Source organism: Cavia porcellus, unplaced genomic scaffold (genome assembly GCF_034190915.1).
Source record: "Cavia porcellus strain 051 isolate PalLab524CR breed Dunkin Hartley unplaced genomic scaffold, mCavPor4.1 scaffold_12, whole genome shotgun sequence".
Classification (NCBI taxonomy): domain Eukaryota; kingdom Metazoa; phylum Chordata; class Mammalia; order Rodentia; family Caviidae; genus Cavia; species Cavia porcellus.
The window spans coordinates 2,833,492-2,854,479 of record NW_026947495.1 but is presented as its reverse complement, the minus strand read 5'-3'; the positions used below and the strand labels follow the sequence as shown (position 1 = coordinate 2,854,479).

The 20,988-nt window shown below is 45.9% G+C and overlaps 2 long non-coding RNA genes across 3 annotated transcripts in view; both read right to left on the bottom strand.

Moving 5' to 3' along the window:
- Positions 1 to 20,988, bottom strand: part of LOC106025453 (uncharacterized) — a 148,938-nt gene that overhangs the window by 36,403 nt on the left and 91,547 nt on the right. The gene's annotated exons all lie outside the window — the stretch shown is intronic.
- Positions 624 to 19,229, bottom strand: LOC111754166 (uncharacterized). Its single transcript, XR_010050737.1, has 3 exons — positions 14,222 to 19,229; positions 9,033 to 9,088; positions 624 to 7,556 (listed from the first exon to the last, which is right to left on the bottom strand). It is a non-coding gene; the product is annotated as an uncharacterized LOC111754166 (long non-coding RNA).

The following is a 20,988-nucleotide window of genomic DNA, read 5'->3' as shown; positions in this document are numbered from 1 at the left end:
AGCTCTGGGGCGTTCTGGCTGTATGATCTTGAGCACTACCAGGCAGCAGCAGGTGACTGGGGAGCCACAGAGAAGAGAAAGCGAGACCCACCCATGTGGCAGAGGCAGAGGCAGGGACCTAGCAGACCAGGCCGAAGGAGGGAGCTGGCTGCATTCAGCATCAGAGGAGCTAGGAGAGCAGCCTCAGGGAGGCCCAGGGACAGTGTAGGCCAAGCCTGCGCTAAAGATACTGCTTCATCATCTCCATCAGCCAACTCCAAGCAGGGCCATTAATCCTCATCCTTCCTGTCTCCCAGGGCATCTGCAGAACTCAGCTGGGGTGGCTGGAAAGCTGGACTTCAGAAGAAAAGCCAGCAGAGAACTCAAAGGATTGGCAGTGGCTGTGGTTTCTTCGGATTTGTCAGAAAATCTTAACAGAAAAGAAGTTATTTAACTACAATATTTAAAAATACTAAACTGAAATCATAACCCCCACACACACACCCTACAACATGTTTTGTTTTGTTTTGTTTTGTTTTGTACCAGGAATTGAACTCAGGATCTTGTGCTTGCCAAGCACTGAGCTATATCCCTGCCCTTCTTCACGTTAGTACAGCTTTCTGATTTTAAAGCCTCGCCCTGTGACTAGAAGCTCAATCTTAAGTTGGTGGACTTGGTTCTTTTCTCATTCCAAGGTGATGGGTGCCTTTTAGGACAGGCAACAGGGAACACATGCCCGGCTCCTTGACAGGATCACATTGCTGCCTTTAGGGGAGTGTCTGTGCTGTGATTCTCTTCTATTGAGAGTTAGGTAACACAGCAATAAGGACCATGGTCATCACACATCAGACTTCTGACTTTGACACTGGACCCTCAAGATGCAAGCTGGACACTCACTACCCCATCCACAGACATGACTAATCCAAGAAGACAGGGTTAAAGAGCTAGAGAAGAGAATGGCAAAGGTTGACCCTCTTTCTTGTCAAAAGTCTCAGAAGCCTCAAATTTATTGCTAAAGTCTCACGGAGCTTCAGTTTGCATGCATGGCTAAATTTGTAGGGGAGCAGAGAATAAACACATGACTTGTCTCTCAGGGCTCAGACATGAGTGCAGAAAGTCACCACAGTCCGACTCCACAGCAGACACAGCCCAGGCAGGCACACAGTCTGCAGAATCATGTATTAAACCAAGATGGGAGCAAGCAAAGTTTCACTAATGTATGCAACCTGAAGGTCACGTTCATAGCCAGGGGCAGAGTGGGTATGCCAATTACATTGAGTGTTTCAGAGAGAAGTGGATAGAATTTCAAATTGTAGGCATACAAAAGGCTTAGCATTCTTAGTTCCTGTATCACTGGCTGTATATTTACCTCCTTCCGTGTAGCTGCCGAGCACTGCTGCACCATCTCACAATTCTCACAGCTCCTGTGTCTAGCTGGGTTTGTATTGTAAGAATGCACTGGCTTGTCTCATTGTCCCACCAAGACAGATGCCCCCAAAAGCCAACTCACTTTCGGGCATTGTCAGATGAATGTAAAACATGTCAGTGTTTCCTTGAAAAATCCTGCTTCCCCAAACCTCCTCAATTCTCCTGCTTTTGTGTGAAGGAAGATGTGAAGGACTAAAGGTAAGGTTTAATGCCATATGGTTAAGGAACTACTGGGAGAACCAGATGCTGTAACTTTCACCACTACACAAGGTTTAGAAGCCTTGGAATTTGGAAATGTTAACCCACAAGGGTCCTGCCTTTTGGTTTATCTGGCCACACTGAGTGAAGAGGACTGTCTTCAGCCACAAACATAATATGTAATAGACATAATTTGATAACCAACAAAACTTCCATATATATATAAAACCCTATGCCCTGTAGGATATCTAGCTATGTTCCTGGTCTTTACCCATTAGATGCTAGTAGCTTTTCTTACTTGTGATAATCAAAAAGTTTCCCAAGGCTACTATCCAATATTCCCTTTCTACTGGTCTAGATTCAGGTTTGCCACTGTTATGCAAGGGGACCTAGAGATTGTCAAAACTTTAACTTCTCAGAGGTCTTAAGCGCCTCACTCATTAAACAAAGAAACTGGACTGGTTTGATGTTTCCCAAAGTAGGGGTGCTGTGTCACATAATGGTATCTGAGCTACTGCTGGCCACAGGCACATAAGGCATTAAATGACACTGGAACTTTTCTCTTCCCTAGTTTCTTTCAGTCCTGATCCCAGCAAGAAGAATATCTCCATCTGGTGCTCTCTAATCCTTAACATTTCTTCCATCTGTCTCTAAAAAGAAACTGAGCACTCCGTAGGCTTAGAGTCTTAGTAAAGTCACAAAATCAAATCTTTATGATTTCATCATATTCTGTGTGTCACTTATGATAGTCATGCATGACAGTGACACTGCATTCCTTCTTAAAGCACACTTAAAGAAAATATGTGGAATCATGTCGGAAAAATATGAAATAATAGTGTATGTGTTGGTATGGCAAAAATTACAGAAGTTCCTAGGAAGGGCTGGAAAGATTGACAGTCCCTCCCTCATAAATTTCTAACTTCCTGTTGGACATAACATTAGACACATCCTAGGGCACTCTGGACCTGAGGAGATACTAATCACTGGAAAACTTTGAATCAAGTTCCGCGTATACTTCCGTAGCAAAGGCTGGGCATGCAGTACTTGGTATGGGTTGGACTATGGTGCCTCCCCAAACTCATGGGTGGTGAAGCCCTAACCCTCAGGACTTCAGACTGTGTCCCTGTTTGGAAATACAGTTACTGTGTATATCATTTAGTGAAGATGAGATCCCACTGAGGTAAAGTGGGCTCCAAGTGCCACATGGTTCCCTTAGAAGCAGGGGAAACCAGAACACAGATCTGCATACAGGGAGGAGGACACATGAAGGTAAAGGCAGAAATCAGGGAGATGCTTCCACACACCAGCTAACACTGACCACTGCCAGCAAGTCACTGGAAGCCAGGGCAAAGGGACAGATCCGTCCTCAACATCTTCACTCAAACTTCCAGGCCCCAGGACTGTGGGAGAGTAAGTTTCTGTTTAAGCCACTCAGTTTGTGGTACTTTGGCTCCTCAGCTCCAGGTGACTAATATTATACATCATCTTACATTAGCATGGTGACACAGGAAATTCTGAGTGTATTTTACACTTCCATATCTCTGAGGCAGAAAATGCAGATCCACTTGCTGAATTCTAGTTCATATAGAAATGGGCATTAATGATAAAAGAAAGCCAAACAAATAAACAAAACTATCCTTACCCTCTGGGGTTTATACCTATCCTTTCCTTACATCTTTACAAATGCACAGGTTAGATATTTAGTAAAAGCCAAGCCTCCCTCCCACGCCGCCACCCCTGGTAAAGCTGGGCTTAAGAATGCAGGTTTCCCAGCGCAGGAATCATCAATTAGACCTTAGCGCCTGCAGGACTCACACTGGGATTTTCAAAACTGTCCTGGGCCTTTCAACCAGAAACTCTGAAGATGATGCCAGAGTTTTAACACTTAGGCAGACTCTCAGTTTACAGGGATGTTGTAGTAAGTGACAAAAACCATAGGCTCTTTGAGTCCTCTTACAGGAAGTGTCAAGCTGATGAGTAGCCTCGCCAATGACCAGGATACCTCTCATACAGTTTCTAGCAGAAAGAACTATGGATTTACCCCATACTAATGTCAAATCAAAACCCAGTATTAGTCAGGTATGGTGGAACATTCTGGGAGGCTGAGGAAGGAGGACCATATGTATGAGTCCAGTCTGGATAGATCAATAAAAGACCCTTCTCAAAGAGGTTTGGCAAAGGGGGAGGGTGTAGCTCAGTGCAAAGGCCTTGGGTTTAATCCCTAGTACTAAAAACAGGCAACACCAAAAAACAGTACTTTCAGACATCTGCCAAGAAACAAGATTGAACTCTGTCTTATAAGAAAAATACCTATGCAATTATTCATCACTGTAATAACAACTATAAATAGAAACTATGATCTAGCTTTTCATCGCTTTTCTCCCTCTAAAATAAATAGACCATAATCCCAGGACTCTGATCATCTGTACTTTGGAGAGATCCATAATCAAGCATGAATATGAATGGCTCCTGCCTTCTTTCTTTCTGCCAAGTACAAAAACAAAACAAAACCAGAAACATAGAAAGGCATAACTACCTATCAGCAGGTGGAGGTAAGGAGCTGTACACCCTACTCTCCCCACTGCTGGCATTAACTCAAATACTGATTGGGTATCTATGGACATCAGGTGCCATGCTGATAGCTGGACTCTGTCAATGATAAAGTCGACATCCGAGCCTCTGCTCATGTGACTGTGTTCTAGAGATGGACATGGCTCATAGATAAGTAACCACATTCAATTATAAATCACGAGGGTCCTGCAAAAGAAAATGCTATGGGAGTGGGAAGAGGGTCACAGCGACAGCAAAGGCTCCCCTGAGGAAATGAAATCAAGCTGACACTTGAACAACACAACAAAGTCAGCCATTACAGCATTAACACGGGGGGGTACCTCTGCCTACCCACAGACAATATTGTGGGCACCCAGCTCCAAATCAATGCTTCAAACAGTAAAAATTCTTTAAAAACCACTGGTCTTAGGAGACCTGAGGACATAAGGCTAGGCAGTGCTCATTCTCATAAACTACAGACACGATCCCAGTAAGGTAAGACAGTGGAGAGCCCTTTGATAGCCAACCTGCATCTGTGCCCCCAGCAGCAGCAACATTTGAAGGAAGGAAGGAAGCAAAGTCAGAAGCTGCTGCCTTAGACATGACTCAGATTGCCAAGGTTTCTTCCCCTTCAAGCCCAGGTGGTTCCAGGACAGCACTGATGGGGGCCCCAACATGTTTGATCAACATTTTATCACCTGCGAGTGTTAAGTCTATTTAGAACTTTTGATTCCCTGTCCCTAGCTGAGATAACCTCCCCAGGGTAGCCTGGAAAATCCCTAGGCTGCTTGGTCACTAGGGCTCAAAGTCCTTCTCCACCCTGCCCCACCTGCCAATGGAAAAGTACTGGCCCGTCACTGGCCAGGTTCCTTCCAAGGGTCCTCACTGGGGACGGTCTATGCCCACCCCTCAATCCACAGGGAAATCCCAGTCCACTGAGTTAAGCCCCAGCCTAACCACATTGGCCCAGCTGGTTTTATACCCTTGAACAATGCTGCCTAAGTAACCAAGCAGGGGAGTGTGGCCAGGGGCCAGGGAAAAGGCCCTGAAAATCAGGGAGTTTTCAGATCCAGTGGTCTGCACCTTGGTTCAGGCACTGTCTATGTAGGAAACAGAATGCAAAACTCTGGGGGTTGAGGATGGGCCCTGACCTGTGCCCAGCCTGCATCACAGTCAAGATCAACGGGAGACTCAGTGATGCTGAAGGGGTTGTTCCCAGGGCACATGGAAAACTCAGCTTTGGGTAGACAGAGATGAGTACTAGGGGGCCCCAAGTAGACATGCGGACCCTCATACTCCTTGTCATGAGATGACACAGCTGACTGGCCAGGGCACACCTGGACGCTGGGCCAGCCAAGCTTCCCAACAGTCATCCACTGTTCCCTGAATCCAGAGACCTGGCAGCCACGCTTTGCAGAGACAGGGGGTTTTTCTCCTCCTTGGTGGGCCACGCCCTCCCCAGGCACATACGCCCTGTGTCCAAGCGCTTGGTCCAAGCGCAGGCTCTGACCACAAAAAGTGCCCTTTTCTTTGGCGGACTTACCTCAGACGTGAGGTCCCCAAGAGCCAAACCGCCTGCTAAAAGGACATCCCCAGCACATTTCTCTCCAGTCAGAGGGTCCATGGCTAGCAGCCACTATCAGCACATCCCTCTCCCACTCACCCTGGGGCCCTCAGCACACCTTGGTTTTGGCTTTATTTATGGTAGAAAAGCAGCAACTTACAGCAGCTACTGGCTTGTTCAGGGTGTTCCTGCCTGACCCACAGCAACCTGACCTGAGCCATGGTAAAAACCGCTCTGGAGAACATGGAGCTACAGCTGAGGTCCATCCAGTGGGGCAGTGAGGGGAGCACACAGCCTCCAGTGAAATCCTCCACTGTGCTCCTGGGGGATTCCACCCCACCTGTGGGACCCAAGGACACCACTCATAAGCCCTTAGAGGATTTCTTGTGGGTTTTTTTTTTTTTCTTTTTTGGTCATACAAACCATAGTTGTGAAAGGAAAGGAAAATGCCAGCCCTGTTTGACAGACAACAGATTTATGACCATTTTTTAAGCCTCATGTACGTCACAAGAATTGGCCCACCCACTGCACAGCTCTACTGTAAACAGAGCTGGGTGCCCATCCTGCTCTCCCCACTTGGGACCTGCAGCCCTCCACTTCTGAACGGCCCTTGTTTCCCTTCCCTGGTCTCTGGTGGGTTAAAAAGATGCCTGGCTGGATGTATATGGAGAACACACCATGGAACTCTCTGGGCTCAACCTCCAAGACAAACACAGCCGACTCACGCCTTCGCCGTCTGCAGGCAGGCCACAGATGTTAATAAACACGCTTGGGGTTTATGATCTGCCCACCGATTTCTCCATCCATTTTACACTCGACAAGTCAGGAGCTCATTTTTTTCCCCCTTTCCTTAACGTACAAACTCAGTAAACTGTTGTAAGGCTTGGCAATAAATTTATGAATTTTGGCCTCCAGATGTGGCTGGAAATAAAAGTAAACACAGGGAATGAGCAACTGCGTTTCAGGTCTGTGCCCTGGGAGGCTGAGTCTGCAAAAACTAAAGCTGAGAGAGACTCGTTTGCCCTTTGCAAAGAGACAAGGGAGACAGTTTATGTAGGAATTCTATTTGCTGTAGGAAAGAGATGCGACGGTCCCATGGAAATATGAGGGTAAAAATTAGATGGCAGAGAGTGGAACCGCATCTGGACTACTATTCACAATCCAGCCCCCCCAAGGCCCTGGGATGATGGGTGACAGTGGCCTTGCTAACAACACTGGCTAGGCCACAGTCCTATCTATAGAAGTCCTCAAGAGAGAACCACAAAACATTCTACCACGGGTCTACTTTTGTGAGTCTGTCTCTATGGAAAATAGAGACAGAAAGACATTCAGAAAAGAAAGCAAAGGGTTCAGTGTAAACTGATAGGCCTATTTCAAACATGAGCCAAGGTTTTATTTTACTTTTAGGTCAAAAGCCCTATGGAGCCCGAGGGCCTTTCAAATCAGAAGTCCACCTTAGCACTCCAGCGTTGGCTCCAGCAGCATAGAAATAACCTGCACAGTTGAAAAATGTCATGTGTTATAAGTTGGCATTTCTTATGAGTTTTCCTTAGAACTGAAAAGAAGAGACATGGAGCTCTGAGGCATAGTTTTTGACTGAAGTGGAACACCGCATGTCTTTCTGGAGTGTATTTGCTTTAGCAAAGTAATAAAACAAAAATTCATAAAGCAAAGGTTTTCTTGGTAACAATTCAGTAGAAATATTTGTGAAGTCTTGACCAACTCTGCATGCTGAAGATGGTCCTCCTGGAAATGGCTTGGCGGCAGAAGCGGGGGATGACAGCCTGGGCGTGTGCTCTAACAGGGGAGGGGACCTTCCCATCTGTCTTGCTCAGTCCTAGTGGAGAGGATCATAATTCATCTGTAACCACTGAGTAATATAACTACATATGCATGAACACCAGATCAGGCCAACCACTGGGGTCTGTTGCTTTGGGAGGTCATCAGCTATGCAATTGTGATGCATAGGAAAAGAAAATGCTTTGGGTTTACACAGTGCAGACTTTGTATCTCCTGTGTTTTGAATGGAATGGGAAGGGAAATGTTTAGAGTTTTCACCTCTGGCTGAGAAATCACAAGATCATTGAATTCTATCCTCAAAATGACTCAAAAAAGGTCAGCCTGTAAGTCGGGGGCACTGAATTTTGATGGAGAAAGAAAGGAGTCGCAGAAACACAGCAGCTGGCTCAGATTGTAGACCTCAAAAATACGCTTTCGTATTTTTAGAATTAGGCGATGAGATGTGCAGATTGAAAGATTTTTTTTTAAGATTTTACATAAAGTATGGTTTTCTGGGTGGTCTTGAAAAATGGGAAGATCTGGCAGCCACATCCACACTCTTGCAACCAATCCAGTCACTGAGGCTGAGAGCTGCTGCCTCGAGGACACAGGCCAAGGGATCCTCAGTGCATCGCAGCTCGGACCACACCAAAGCATTGCTTTGCTCGCTCATTTGGTTTGCCATGCTCACCCCTGCTGTTTTTTGCACTTATAATCCCTGTTCTTTTTTTTAATCACCTTTACTCGATGCTTCTTATTGATCTTTCTCATATGAATATCAAACACATTGATTCACAGCATGGCTTGGTTCAACAGGTTCTCAGATAAGAAAAGATTTCACATCAACGATTGACACTCTTGGATTTCCTGGTGTAAGGCAGAAGATTTAGTGCTGTGACATTCAATGTTCCTAACCATAAAATACTTTGGCTAGCTGTGTCTTAGATCTCATTATAGGTGTGAATTGCAGCAGCAGGGAGGAACCCAAGAAAGTATCCAAAAGAAAGTATCCAGGTGTGGTGGCTCACACCTGTAATCCCAGCACTCCCGTGAGGCTAAAGCATGAGGCTCATTGTGAGTTTGAGACTTACCTGGGCTACAAAGTGAGCTCAAGGCCAGCCTGAACTGCATAGCGAGACCCTGCTCAAAAACACACACACAAAAAAACCCAAAACAAAACCAAAAGATACACCTTTCCTCCTCACCCCACACTTGAGTGACTGTTATTATGGGTCACAATATGAATGTATCTCCAAAGGTTTACTGTCTTTCCAAGGACCTTACAGTTAAGTCTGTATTTGTGTATGATCACAGGAGCCAGTTAAAAGGGGTCAAATCTGGGCACCAAAGTAATCAAGCAAAGCACTGATATAAAACCAACAAATAATTAGGAATTCCAAATTAAATTCATACCAATCACATGCACACACACGCACACACATATGCACACATAGAAAAGGAAGATTTCTAGTAGCAGAAGACTGTCAAGACCCAAATTGTAAATGACAAAGGAGTATGACAGTTGGAAAATTACCTGCAACCACCATAGTGAAGACTAAATTCAGCAAAAATCCTCACTGGATGCTAAATCTAAAAGAAAACATCAGAGAGGAGCTTTTGTGACCTTAAAGTTACAGGCTGCTTGTAAGTTACAAAAGATTTTTTAAAATGTTAATTGTATAGTAAAGAAATCAGATAATTTACCTAGGTAATTATCCAGCCAACAATACATAATCTAATCCCCAAAAACCTTCAAAGACAAAAAGAGGAGTTTTCCACTGAAAAAAAAGGAAGAAGGAAGGCTCCATTCTTCAAAACTATTCCTGTCATTAAAAAAAAAAAAAAAAAAAAAAAAAAAACTATAGAAAGGTTCCAGATAACATTTTCACAACAGGATCATAATTCATTTATCTCGCTGCTAGGCAGCTCTGAACCACTGGTGATATAGGCATGACTGCCCCATCGGGTGGCATGGTACAGTCCCATGGGGTGGTAAAAGCAGCCTAATGGTACAGTGACACAGATACTCGTGAGTGGGGCATGGTAAAGGAGGTGAAGAGATCCAGCAAACTGATGCAACGGCTCAGTCTAGTCTGTATACTGAAAGAAAGTAAATGGTCATAAAGAACATTATTGGATTATCCAACATAACTGGAACATGGGTGGAGATTAAAGTATTACATCAGCATAAATTTGCAAAGGTTACATTTCTTGGGAAGTGTACACTGATATTTAGAGGTGAAAGCCCATGATGTATATATCTTAGTCTCATATGATGTGGAGAAAGAAAAACACATAAAGAAAAAGAACATAATAAAGTCAGTGTGATAAAACAATAAGAACAGAGGGTTATGCATAAAGAAGTTATGAGTCTTCTTTGAGTTGCTTGAAATGGTTTCTAAATACAGGCAAAGCGTGTGCTTGTACACATGTATGTAGAAAAGTAACTGCATGATGAGAGAATGCTTTAAGTACAAATCTGGAGAATAATCTGCTCAGAGGTGAACAAGTGAGTCTCCTGGGTTGGTAAACTCAGGAAATCTGGATGTCACTTGTAGACACAGGTAGCTCTTAGCATTAAATCGGACAAACAAGGCACCAAGATCAAGCAACCAGAACTGAAGTCTTTTGGAGAAAACAATAAAAGCCACCCACAGTGGACCATATATGTCAAAAGAGCATGAATCCTAAGGTGAGAGAGTCTGTGCCAGGCCCAGATGCCCGGTTATGCAGACTATTTTCTGGATAAAGTCAAGTGTAGAAGCAGGAAGTCCTTTAGTAGGAGGTGACATGCAAAGAGGTGCATAACCTACTAGGATGTAAGACAGAATGGTGGGCAGCTGAACTGATGCAAAAATCTAGGTGGCTGGTCACTAAATGTAGACCACAAATTCCTAGGAAGCCACAAAATTCACATCAGAGTTCCAAAGATCACAGACACACTAAGCATTGTTACGAGACTGAAAATGTAATGGCTTACACATATGTGATGTACATTCTGAATATTCACTAGATAAAATCTAAAATCATTACTTTGTCAATAAGAAATTGTGAGGGAAAATGCAATATTAAATGGATCTTCAACATTCTAGAGGGTGAGAAGACCTGGGGAAGAGGTCTCAACCACCTGTCTAGAGCAGTGCCATATGGCAAAGGGAAAGGAAGGAAGAGTGGACTTAAGAGCACTGCAGAAGTGGGGAGCAATTCTTAGTTAACTTATGAAACATTTACTAAAGATGGCAGAGCACCAAGCATTCCTGGAAAGTACCAAGAGCAACACATAGCTGCCCATTTTAAACAGCTGGCATTGACTGGGCACAGTGGTTCACGCTTATAGTCCCAGCACTCAAGAGGGTCACCACAAGTTCAAGGACAGCCTATGGTATATGGTGAGTTCAAGGCCAGCCTGAACTGTGTAGCAAGACCTTGTCTCAAAAAACCAAACCAAATCAAAATGAAACAAAACAAAAAAAGCAAAAACTTGGCACTGCCTGCTGCATTAACACATGTCTATTTCAGTTGCTTCAGAGGCTGAGTCAGGAGGATGGCAAGCCCAAACCCAGCCCGGGAAATTTAGCAAAGCCCTGGCCCAAAGTAACATAAAAAATGGCTTGGGAAATAGTTCAGTGGTAGAGTTCATGTCTAGTATTCACAAGGTGCTAGGTTTAATCCCCTAAGTCAATGTTACAGGTAAGCATTTGAATCTTAGTGGCCAGTTAAATGAAAGCCTTGATGCTGATGTCCAGACCCATTACTTCATGCTGATGAAAAAAGAGGACCCTAGACTTCCAGGGTCATGAGCTTGAGGAATGAGGCAAAAAGAGCCCTACAGAGCTGACTCTTAAGAAATCACAAGGGTACAAATGCATGTGGTTTTCAAAAGAAGAGTTAGTGAATTCATGGCAGGGATTTAAATTTAGAGCCTAAGAGCTTAGACCAGTGGTGGCAAAACTCTGGCACACATGCAGCAGAAAGCTGTTTACGTCATTGGAAATTTTACAAAGTTCGCCATCATTGGCCTAGGCTCATCTCTGTTTAGAAAGCAGAAGGGAGGACCTAAGGTAGAATGTGGGGATCTAAACTGAATAGCCAGGAGCATCAAGAAAGATGGAGAAAGGCAAGGGGTGTACAGAGTCCAACCTCATAGCTGTAAGACTGCAGTCAGATTGCCAAGAGCAAAGAACAGATGAGCTGTTCATATAAGACAGAGGACTTGCAGAAGTCCCTTCCGATCTTACACAAGGAAAGAAAACATGAAGTTTCAATATCCAAGAAAAGCTTCCAGCTAAGACAAATTTAAACTAAGCTGTTGAAGACAGCCAGATCTCAGAGGATCAGAGAATAGATAGGGAATAAGATCTGGCCTCTGTTTCCTCAACTCCACAAATGATTCCTGGGGTGCTGCTGGGGAAGGAACTGCAATCCAAGTTGGGGACAAGAATGAGGTGGCAACTCCTGGAGAGGTGGAGAGGGCAAGTTCAATGTCATGTGCCTACAATGGCCTTGAGTCTGCAGTGTGGTAGAAGAGAGCTTCCTTCCAAGTCTGATGTCCTGGGTTTGAGTCCCATAACTGTGAGCACATGGACTCAGTGACTGAAAGGAGTCAAGGAAAGCATAAGGCAGGAACAAACAGGAGAGGCAAATCTTCTGAGTTACTGTGCCAGTATCCGTGATTTGGGGAGGGGAAGGGTTCAGTGGGATAAGGGAAAATAAGCAGAGGAGGTGAGGGCAGGGTGGCAGGCAGGAAGATTCTGCTCACAGGGAGGAATGGGGTGGTGGAAGGTGTCTGGAGGATGCCAGCCAGGGTCCTGGGCCTTGATGGGGGTGTTTTCATTCCCATCAGAACCCCCTCTATGGTCTTCACCCCACTGGTCATCTCCTATCATTTACTGGCATTTCATTAGAAACCATGGTAATGTGGAAGTCTGAAACAAAATAACTGAAATGTGAGGAGGACGTAGTGTCACAACGGGGTCAGCCTTCTGTCTTCTGGAGAAGTGGATCTCTGAGTAACAGGCAAGCTGCTGTGGACTGTTCAAACTACTGGATTTGACCTTCATGGGACAAGTGAGCCACTTGCTGCTGTGACCGGGCAGTGGGCTGTGGCCAACTGAAACCCAGATTCCCAATGTCACGCCAGCTCTGGGGGCCCTGGGTCAGAAGCCCCTTGACAGCTCACCCCACTGGATTCTGCTCACACAGTTGCTCCCACATCCTGCAAGTAGTGGGTGGTCAGGTTCATCGGCAGGGCAGGAGGAGTCTTGTCTGTACTCTGCCGCTGCTCATGGATCTTACTGACCAGCTGATGGTCCTGAATCACACTTTTCTCCATCCCTTCCTGGTGTTTCAGAACCTCACGGTGATCCCACAGAAAGTTACAATACAGCCCCCAAAGTCCCTATGTTAAATGCTAACCCCTAGCATTATAATAATATTTGGAGTTGGGGTCCTTAGGAAGTATTTAGGTCATGAGTGCACAATGGAATGAGTGCCCCTGTAAACACTCCCACATCCTCCACCCAGTCTAGTGAGCAAGCAGTCAGGTGTTTGCAAATCAAGAAGGAGGCCAACCATGCTAGCACTCTGACCTTGGACTTCTTGGCCTCCAGCACTGGAGGAATGTGTCTGCTATTTAAGTAGCTCTGCCTACAGCATTGTTGTTATAGCACCTACACTGGCCAAGACCAAAGGCCATGGCTTCAGAGGTGTGCACAGCGGTGAGCTGAGGCCATCCATGGCACCACAGATGAGATTTAAGGCTGTTCAGGATGTTCAGTGCTTTCTATGAGGCACACAGCAGCCTCTGCTACCAAGAGGTTCTTCAACCCACACCTGGCAATAAACCTGAGAAATCCCCAAACGCTCTTCTCATCCTTCATGCTCTGACTTAAATTCATTTTCTGCGTTGACTGTCCCACCTCGTGGAGAGGGTATGTGAAAGGGCACAGGACCCCACATAGCTGTGATGGGATCATCTCCCCAGAGCCGCAAGATTCAGAGACATAAGGTATCTCCAAGTAGGTTTAAATGTCACTTGAACCCTGATGATTCCACTTTACTAGTACTATTGCTGTTTTAATCTTTGGTATCTGGCATGACAGAGCGGCAACTGCTGCCTCTGAGACTAGCACTTGGTTCTCCTGGGTGCCTCACCACGGCTCCTCCTGGCCAAAACCAAAAGCATCTGGGTTAAGCACAAATGCAGTACCCGCTACCTGCAGGTACGCAGGGAAGGCGTGCACCAGGGTGGTCCCTGTTGCAGCAGTCACGGCCTGTGGCCAGACACCCTTGGTCCTTATGGCTCTGGCCCTGCTGACCACAGACATCTTCAAACAAGCTTGTGAAAGAAAGGCCACATTGCTGCTGTTCCACTCCTACACCATCCGGGGAGTAGAGATCCACAAGAAAAATATTTTCTGAAAGTAACTCCAGAGCAGGAAGGGTAGTGTTTACCTGCCATAGGAGAAATCATCAAACAAAAAGGAAGAGGAGCAGGGTGCATTCAATAGCTCTCACAAGAGCAGTCTACAGGAAGGTGGGGAGAAGAAATGTTACCTCCCTCCTCCCATACACACAAACACACACACACACACACACCCCAGACCTGACTGAATTTGAGGTTAGGCACCAATACCAAGACAGGGCTGTAGGAAGGTGTGGCCCAGTGGAGGACATGTCCAGCAGTCCAGCAACAGTAAACCTGAATCCCAACCCCAACCTCACCTGACTCCCAGCCAGGGCTGCGGTGACTCATTTGGTTCTCCTGCCTTGGTGGCTCCCTCCAGTAAATACAGGACTTCTGACCTCACCAGGGAGCAGGAAGATTAGCTCATGTTTATAAAGTGCTTTGAAGATGAAAAAGCCTATGCCCAAAGGGGGATATTATTATTATAACTACCTGTGAAAAAAGAGAGAATGGACTCCCATTTACGTCTAATTATTAGCTCTGGGGACTCATGAGGCCAGAGGGACAGGGCTCTTCCAAGGCAGTGACACTTAGTAACTGAGACTTGAGCCTGGGACACTTGGACAGCACTTCTCAGTTTGCCACAGGGAACATCCCTTAGGCAGTGAGTCTGGCTGTGGGGATAGGACAGACACAACACCAAGAAGCATCGAATCACAGGAGGAGAAAGCATCGTCCTCATGCATCCTTTTTCATCCCTCTGATTCTATTCCAGGAGAAGGCCTCCCTATAGTGCATCTGCATCTCTAATCTCTCTCCAGGAGCTAATTTCCCTCCATTAGAAGAACTATGTGTGCACCTTATGGATATTGTTGTGATTTTTTTTTGCACTCGCTGTTTGCATACTTGCTTTGACTGAACAAGTGATACTGGTTCATTAAATTTGCTATAAAATAATGTTTCTTAGCTCCAGACCAATGGGAATATTGGGCCAGATTATTCTGTGTCACCACTCATCCTGTGCATTGTATACAGGATTTAACTGGGATACTGACCACTTGTGTTCACTGGATACCAGGAGCATCTTTTATCACCCCTATCAGTTGTGACAACCCAAATTGTCTCTAGAAACTGTCTGATGTTTTGGAGTTTGGTGTGTTGTAGGGGGTCCACCAACCTCTGTTTAAAACCATTGCTTTTAAAGCATTTCAATTAAAAAAATGTAAATAGCTGAAATACTAAAACCTGGCCTCAGTTTGGGACCTGAGTAGTTCTTTTTGCCCAAGTCTGCCTGGCTCCCGACCCACAATTTCACGTCCCATGGGCAGTCTGTATTCAGGCCTTCTGGAACTCAAATGCCATCATTCCTCAGGGCTCCATTTATAGCAGCCATGTGAGCTGCACTAACCTGTGATAAAAAGGTGTGAGCATTTCTGGAAGTCAAAAGCAAGAGTATTTAGACCCTCTCCCTGGGGTCATGCCTTGCTTATCAGAGCTTGAGGACAGAGGGCATCTGCTTATCATGGCCTATGTAGGGGCTAGAGTAAGGAGGATCATGGACAATCCTGGGGAGACAGGGATAGGCCTCATTCGAAATGCCTGCTAAGTCCTAGCAGGGCCTTCTAACATCTCTTCCCTCTTTCCGCCTTACCCACGGAGAAACAGGCCCAGAAGGAAAGGCTCCCGAGACTGGCCTCCTCTGGCATTAATTTTCTCCACCTCTGTCTGCAGTGTGCATATCAATATGCAGGCTATAGAAAACGCCACGGCCCTAATACTCAGAATATGAGGCCAAGGCTTATAAATGGGTGGCTTTCAACATTTAAAAATCTGCAGCAGCAAAGCTACATAAATGAAATAATTAAATCCCGCACTGGCAGCCACCCAGCCGACAGAAGCAAAGGCAACTCTGTCACCACTATGGCCCCCCTGCCCCCTCCAGGGGAGGCCCGGAGAATCACCACCAGCGGCTCCTTGGGTGGCTGTCACCAGGCTTCCTCCCAGCTCCCTCTCTCCGACCAGGCATTTTCACTCTTCAGTATCTTCTCGTGAGATCAGCGGGAAGTTAAACTGTCAAACTTCCTGGTTCACGAAAAGGTAAGAGTGTCAATTAAATAAACACTATAAAGAAAGAAAAGTCGCATTTGGAAGATTTGATGTCAGTGTTGTTCAGTATACTTGTCTGGTTCAGGGACCAGGGCCTACCTCCTTGGAGTCCCAACTTGCACATGGAGTTTCTTGGACCATCAACGGAAAGGATCCTGAAGAAACCAGCACCACCTTCTCCCAGCCCTCTGGCCCTGTCTTGAGGCATTTTGGTGGGAGTTTCAGACGGGAAATTTTGCAGGACCTTGCAGGGTCAGTTGAAACAAATCGGGACTTCAGGGTGTGACTGGGTCCATCCAACTCCAAACCCTCAGTGTGCTACTTTCTACTTATAGACACTAAGTACGTATGACTTTTTCCTTTCTATTTTTATTTCTTCAGAACCCAACCAATGTAAGCTTGTGAGAGATACTAACATGGTTTCTTTTAGTTGTAGGCTCCCAACTTATGAGCCCAGAGCTAGCCCTCTAGAAACCGGTTAAGTAGTCAGCTGCAATTGGACCTCAGAAAACCTGGCCTTCTAGCAAAAGCTAAAAGAAATGCCACAGGTTCAAGATCAAGTGAATTAAACAAGTAGAAGAAAAACCTCTGAAGGCTGAGGTTGCTTTGTGGAAATGCAGACTCTCTTCTTGTGGCAGAGCCCAGAATGTTAAGAAAGACACGGGTACACAAGAGCACAGGTGAGAATGTGCAATGATGTACCCTGCTCCTGCTCTCTGTGGTCCTGACAGCCAGTGACCCTGTTTGGCACATTAACAGGCCTGCAGGATGCTCGTGACTTTATATTGTGATAGCCTTCCTCTGGAAGAAGAAGAAAAGAACAAAACAACAAGGTAATACCCAGACTCATTGCTGTTCAGCTACTGAGTGTACGTGATTTTTTTCCCAGTTCATAAGTTTCTATTTTGCAGGAAAGTTTTGCAGGTGGCCATATCCTTTATTCAGAATGGATCTGTGCCATTTCTATTAGAGGTCAACACTTGAGCAGGCCTTGGGAATACAAGATAAATGAGACACAGATCAGGATCTTAGGAAGTTTCCAATCTAGACATGGGACCTTGTGGGAATAGGAAAATAAGTAAAATATTCAAAAATCCATACTATTAGACAGTGAGGTTGGGCCATCACTCATACCAGGCCTTCACAGCTTTTTAAGTGCTGGTGTGACAGGTTCATTTGACAGCATACTGGAATTTCTGAGAAACAACACGCCACAGGAAGGCAGGTCTCCCTCAGTGGCACTAAGCCACATCTGCCCTGTGGAGGAGAATGATACAGGGTAGGATAAGCTGAAGCAGGTTCTACAGTCTGATTAAAGTTGCCTGTTAAAAGCTTTCTATTCACATATGTACTCATCCTAATGTACAGAAACTCTACTCCTGGAGTCCGTATTGGTGAACCTTGTGACATGGGAAGTATGCTTGCTGAAGAGTTCTCTGCTGCTGCTGGGCCCATGAGGTGGAACAATTTAAATGTCCATGCCCCTAGAAGAGGGGATCTGAGAGGACAGTGCTCCTGCTCAGATGGAAGTAGCAGACTTTTTCTGCTAAGGATTAAGTGCCACTGAGATTCAGTGGGTCAAATCCCACCAGAATCACCAATCCTCAGCGTGGCCATAATCACAAGAATGCAGCCCAGATGATGACCAAGCCACGGACATGGCTGGGCTCCCGTGAAACTCCTTTACAACAACATAGGCTGGCAGGATTTGGTGCAGGGGCCAGTGTCTGTTGAACCCTGGCCTAGAACATTCCTCCCCCAGGCCTCTGCCAGCTCTCTGTTCAAACATCACCTCCCAGAAAAACCCTTCCTGGCCACACCCTGAATGGTCCACCCCCACTGCTCTCTATCCCTTTACCCCTCAATGGTTTTCACAGCTTTTAGTGCTTCCTAGTCTGTGTGTCCTTTGAGAGCCTGACTTTCCTCTAGTGATGGAGAGCAAAGACGTTTTCTGTTCTGTTCCTCACTAGTGCCCCCCAGCAATTAATAGGTACCCACTGCATACCTGACAGGTGAAAGATGAGCTCCTGCCTCATCCATGTGTCACCCAACAATGTACAGGTCTCATACTTGAGGGCCAGGAAGAATTTAAAAGTTCAGCCAAGTTGCCAAACCACCACCCTACCCCCAGGGAGGCTGCATGCAAAACCACCCTACACAGATCTCAGCCTATTTTCTTTCCTCTTTGTCTCTCTTTCTTTTTGGGATCTCTGGAGAAACAGACCATTGGACCTAAAACTGAAGTCATTGTTCTGTACCAACAGAGAGATGATCCATGAGCCAAGAGCATTTTCTCTTAGAATCTGCCAATCCTTCAGATCTTTCTACCAGATTTTTTTTTCCTTCCCCCTTCCCCGTATTGGAGAAATGGAACCGAGAGTGGGGGGCTTCACTCCTTCGCTTTTTGAGACGTGGTTTCCCCACATTCCTAAACTGCTTTGATGGGCTCGAACTTGTGATCCTCTGATCCTACTGCTTCAGCTTCCCTGTGTGCTCAGATTAAGCTGAGTACCACAGCCAGTCACAGAGCTGGACCCTCCTCTCTTCAGGAGCCTAGTGCATTTTTCAGCAGAAAATAAAATCCAGTCTTCTTCCTGGAGCTGGGGGGAGGGGGGGAGGGTTGTTATGTTCTCAACTCCAAAAACTAGTTTCTCGGTTGGTGCTGACATAGTAAAAAAAAATCACCTCCCTAAACCTCTGGGTTTCAAGAAGCCAAAAACCTCAAACACTGCATAGCTCACAAGACTTTGCAGAGCAGATTATAATCCTGGGCCTCCTTCCCTTTCTCATACATCAAACCCGCACTGGGGGATTACCACCCTGCTGCTCCTACCCCTCCCGACAGGACTGTGGGTTGCAGAAAGAAGAATCCATGAAGGATCACAACTCAAGATCTCTCTTAAACAGTCCAACGGGATTTTAATCTGTGCTCTCCCCCAGTTCAAGGTGCCCTCCTCTTTCACCTCTCCCTCCTCTGGGCCTGACCCTAGGAGCTCCTCTAGCCTGCAAGTCCCTAACCTCTCAGTCTCAGAGTTTTGGGCTACACTTTCTGTCCAACCGGTTCTGCCCTTTATTTTTGTTTCAGGGAGGATTATCCCCATGGTAATGTAATGTCCAGGTGACAGCAAGCAGGAGGGGAAGAAACCCACCTGTATCCAGCCCTTAATCCCTGAAAACTTGTCAGAAATAGCCTCTTTGGAAAATGAGGAACCTGGTCAGTGTTTCCTACCTGTCATGAGACGGGATACACCAGGAAACAGCAGAGCTGGGACCGCAGCTCTCCACAAGGGAGGCTTGGTCAGCGCAGTGTCCTTGGCAGCTCCACCCACCACTTCTCCCTTGCCCAAGGCAATTCGCTTGGCACACATTTTTTTCATTTTCAGAAAATGTGTGGTAGGAAAGAGAAAGCAAAATGTTTGTGATTAAGAAAAAGGAAAGTGCTTCCCAAATGGGATTCAGGTGACTCTCCGTGACCCCGGGACTGCTGGGGTACATGTGATTCCTATATGTGCACAGTGCTGCCTACCGTGCCCACCTTTCTATCCGCTCCTCTCCCCAAAGCTGGGTGGAGCAAACCGAAACAAGGCTAGTTCCTGGGTACAAGCTTAGTGCTCAGTCCACAAACATCCTCCACTGCTTTGGAAGGCCTGTGAGGCTGCTATTGTTGGGAGCATATGCAGAGAAAAAGAGGAAATGAGAGTATACTAAAAATGTCCACCATAAGGCTCAGAGCATGAAGCCACACTCCAAGTTCATGGGCTCAATGAAAAGCAGTTTATGAACACAAGCTTGGAACTGTGTCTTATTATTTTAAGAAAGGTTTGCTAATTCGTGTAGACTGGTGTGTGCAGAAAAATGGTTATATAACAAATACAGATGGGTCAGTTTCCTTAACCCAATACCAGCCCTCATAAATCAACCATCATGAACCCTATCTCAGCTCCCTGGTTTAGGGTTTATTAATAAGGTCTATACTAGATTCCTCCTCTCCTTGGCTTGGTTATCCCTGGAGATGCAATATTTGAAAATTTTTCATGTTTTTTGCTAAATTGGGAAGTCAGGACCAGGCTAAAGACTTTTTAACAGTGGAGCATTACAGGTGAAGAAAAATACATTAAATGTAAAAGACTGATTTAATTATTAATCAATGACAGGTAACAGTGAGAAGCAAAAGGCCACATCAACAGTTTGGTTTGCTTTGAGTATTTATCAGGTTGATAAGAAAAATACAGTGATGAGACACAGTTGGTGAGATCTCTTCCTTCTCTGAACTATCAATGCAATAGGAGAATCTTGTAAGCCAATGTCCCTGGCAAAATTATCAGAGCTCAAGGCTGATGCCTGTAGCTACTCGGCAGGCTACGCAGGCTGCCCCTGCCTTTCTGAAATCAATTAAGGGCAGCCAGCCCCATCTGACCACATGGTACGTGGGCACAAGCCAGATGAGCAGACATCGTGGTTGGACAGGGAATGTTTCATGCAAATCATGGGTTTGGAGCAGAACTTTGTGGAGGGAGCATCTTGGAGAAAAATGCTGGGATAGCTACAGACTGGCATCGTTTCTGACACAGAGCTGCCTCTTCCCCCATGAAAGAGCTGATGAGAGTTCTTGCCTCCCTGGAAGGAATCAGAGGCAGGCATTAATAAAGACGCTCCAGGCTGGATGAGACACATCCTTTAAGACACATGCACACACATACATGGACACAGGGAGGTTCGGAGCTCCATCTCCTTGCCCTGAGAAGCTTAGGTGTTACCCATGGGAACAAGCTTTGCTGAGGCCACATGTGGATGAAACTCCTCTCCCAGTGACAACGACGTCATGTCTCCCAGGTACTGGCTCCCCTGGGAATGTGTGAGTGGATCCCCTGAGGCAAAGAGCACTCAGGGTGATTCATAAGCTGCACTCTCAGCCCTGTCACCCCTGGATTTGTGGTTTCCGTCCATTACTCAGCCACCTTTCTGAGCTCATCCCTAG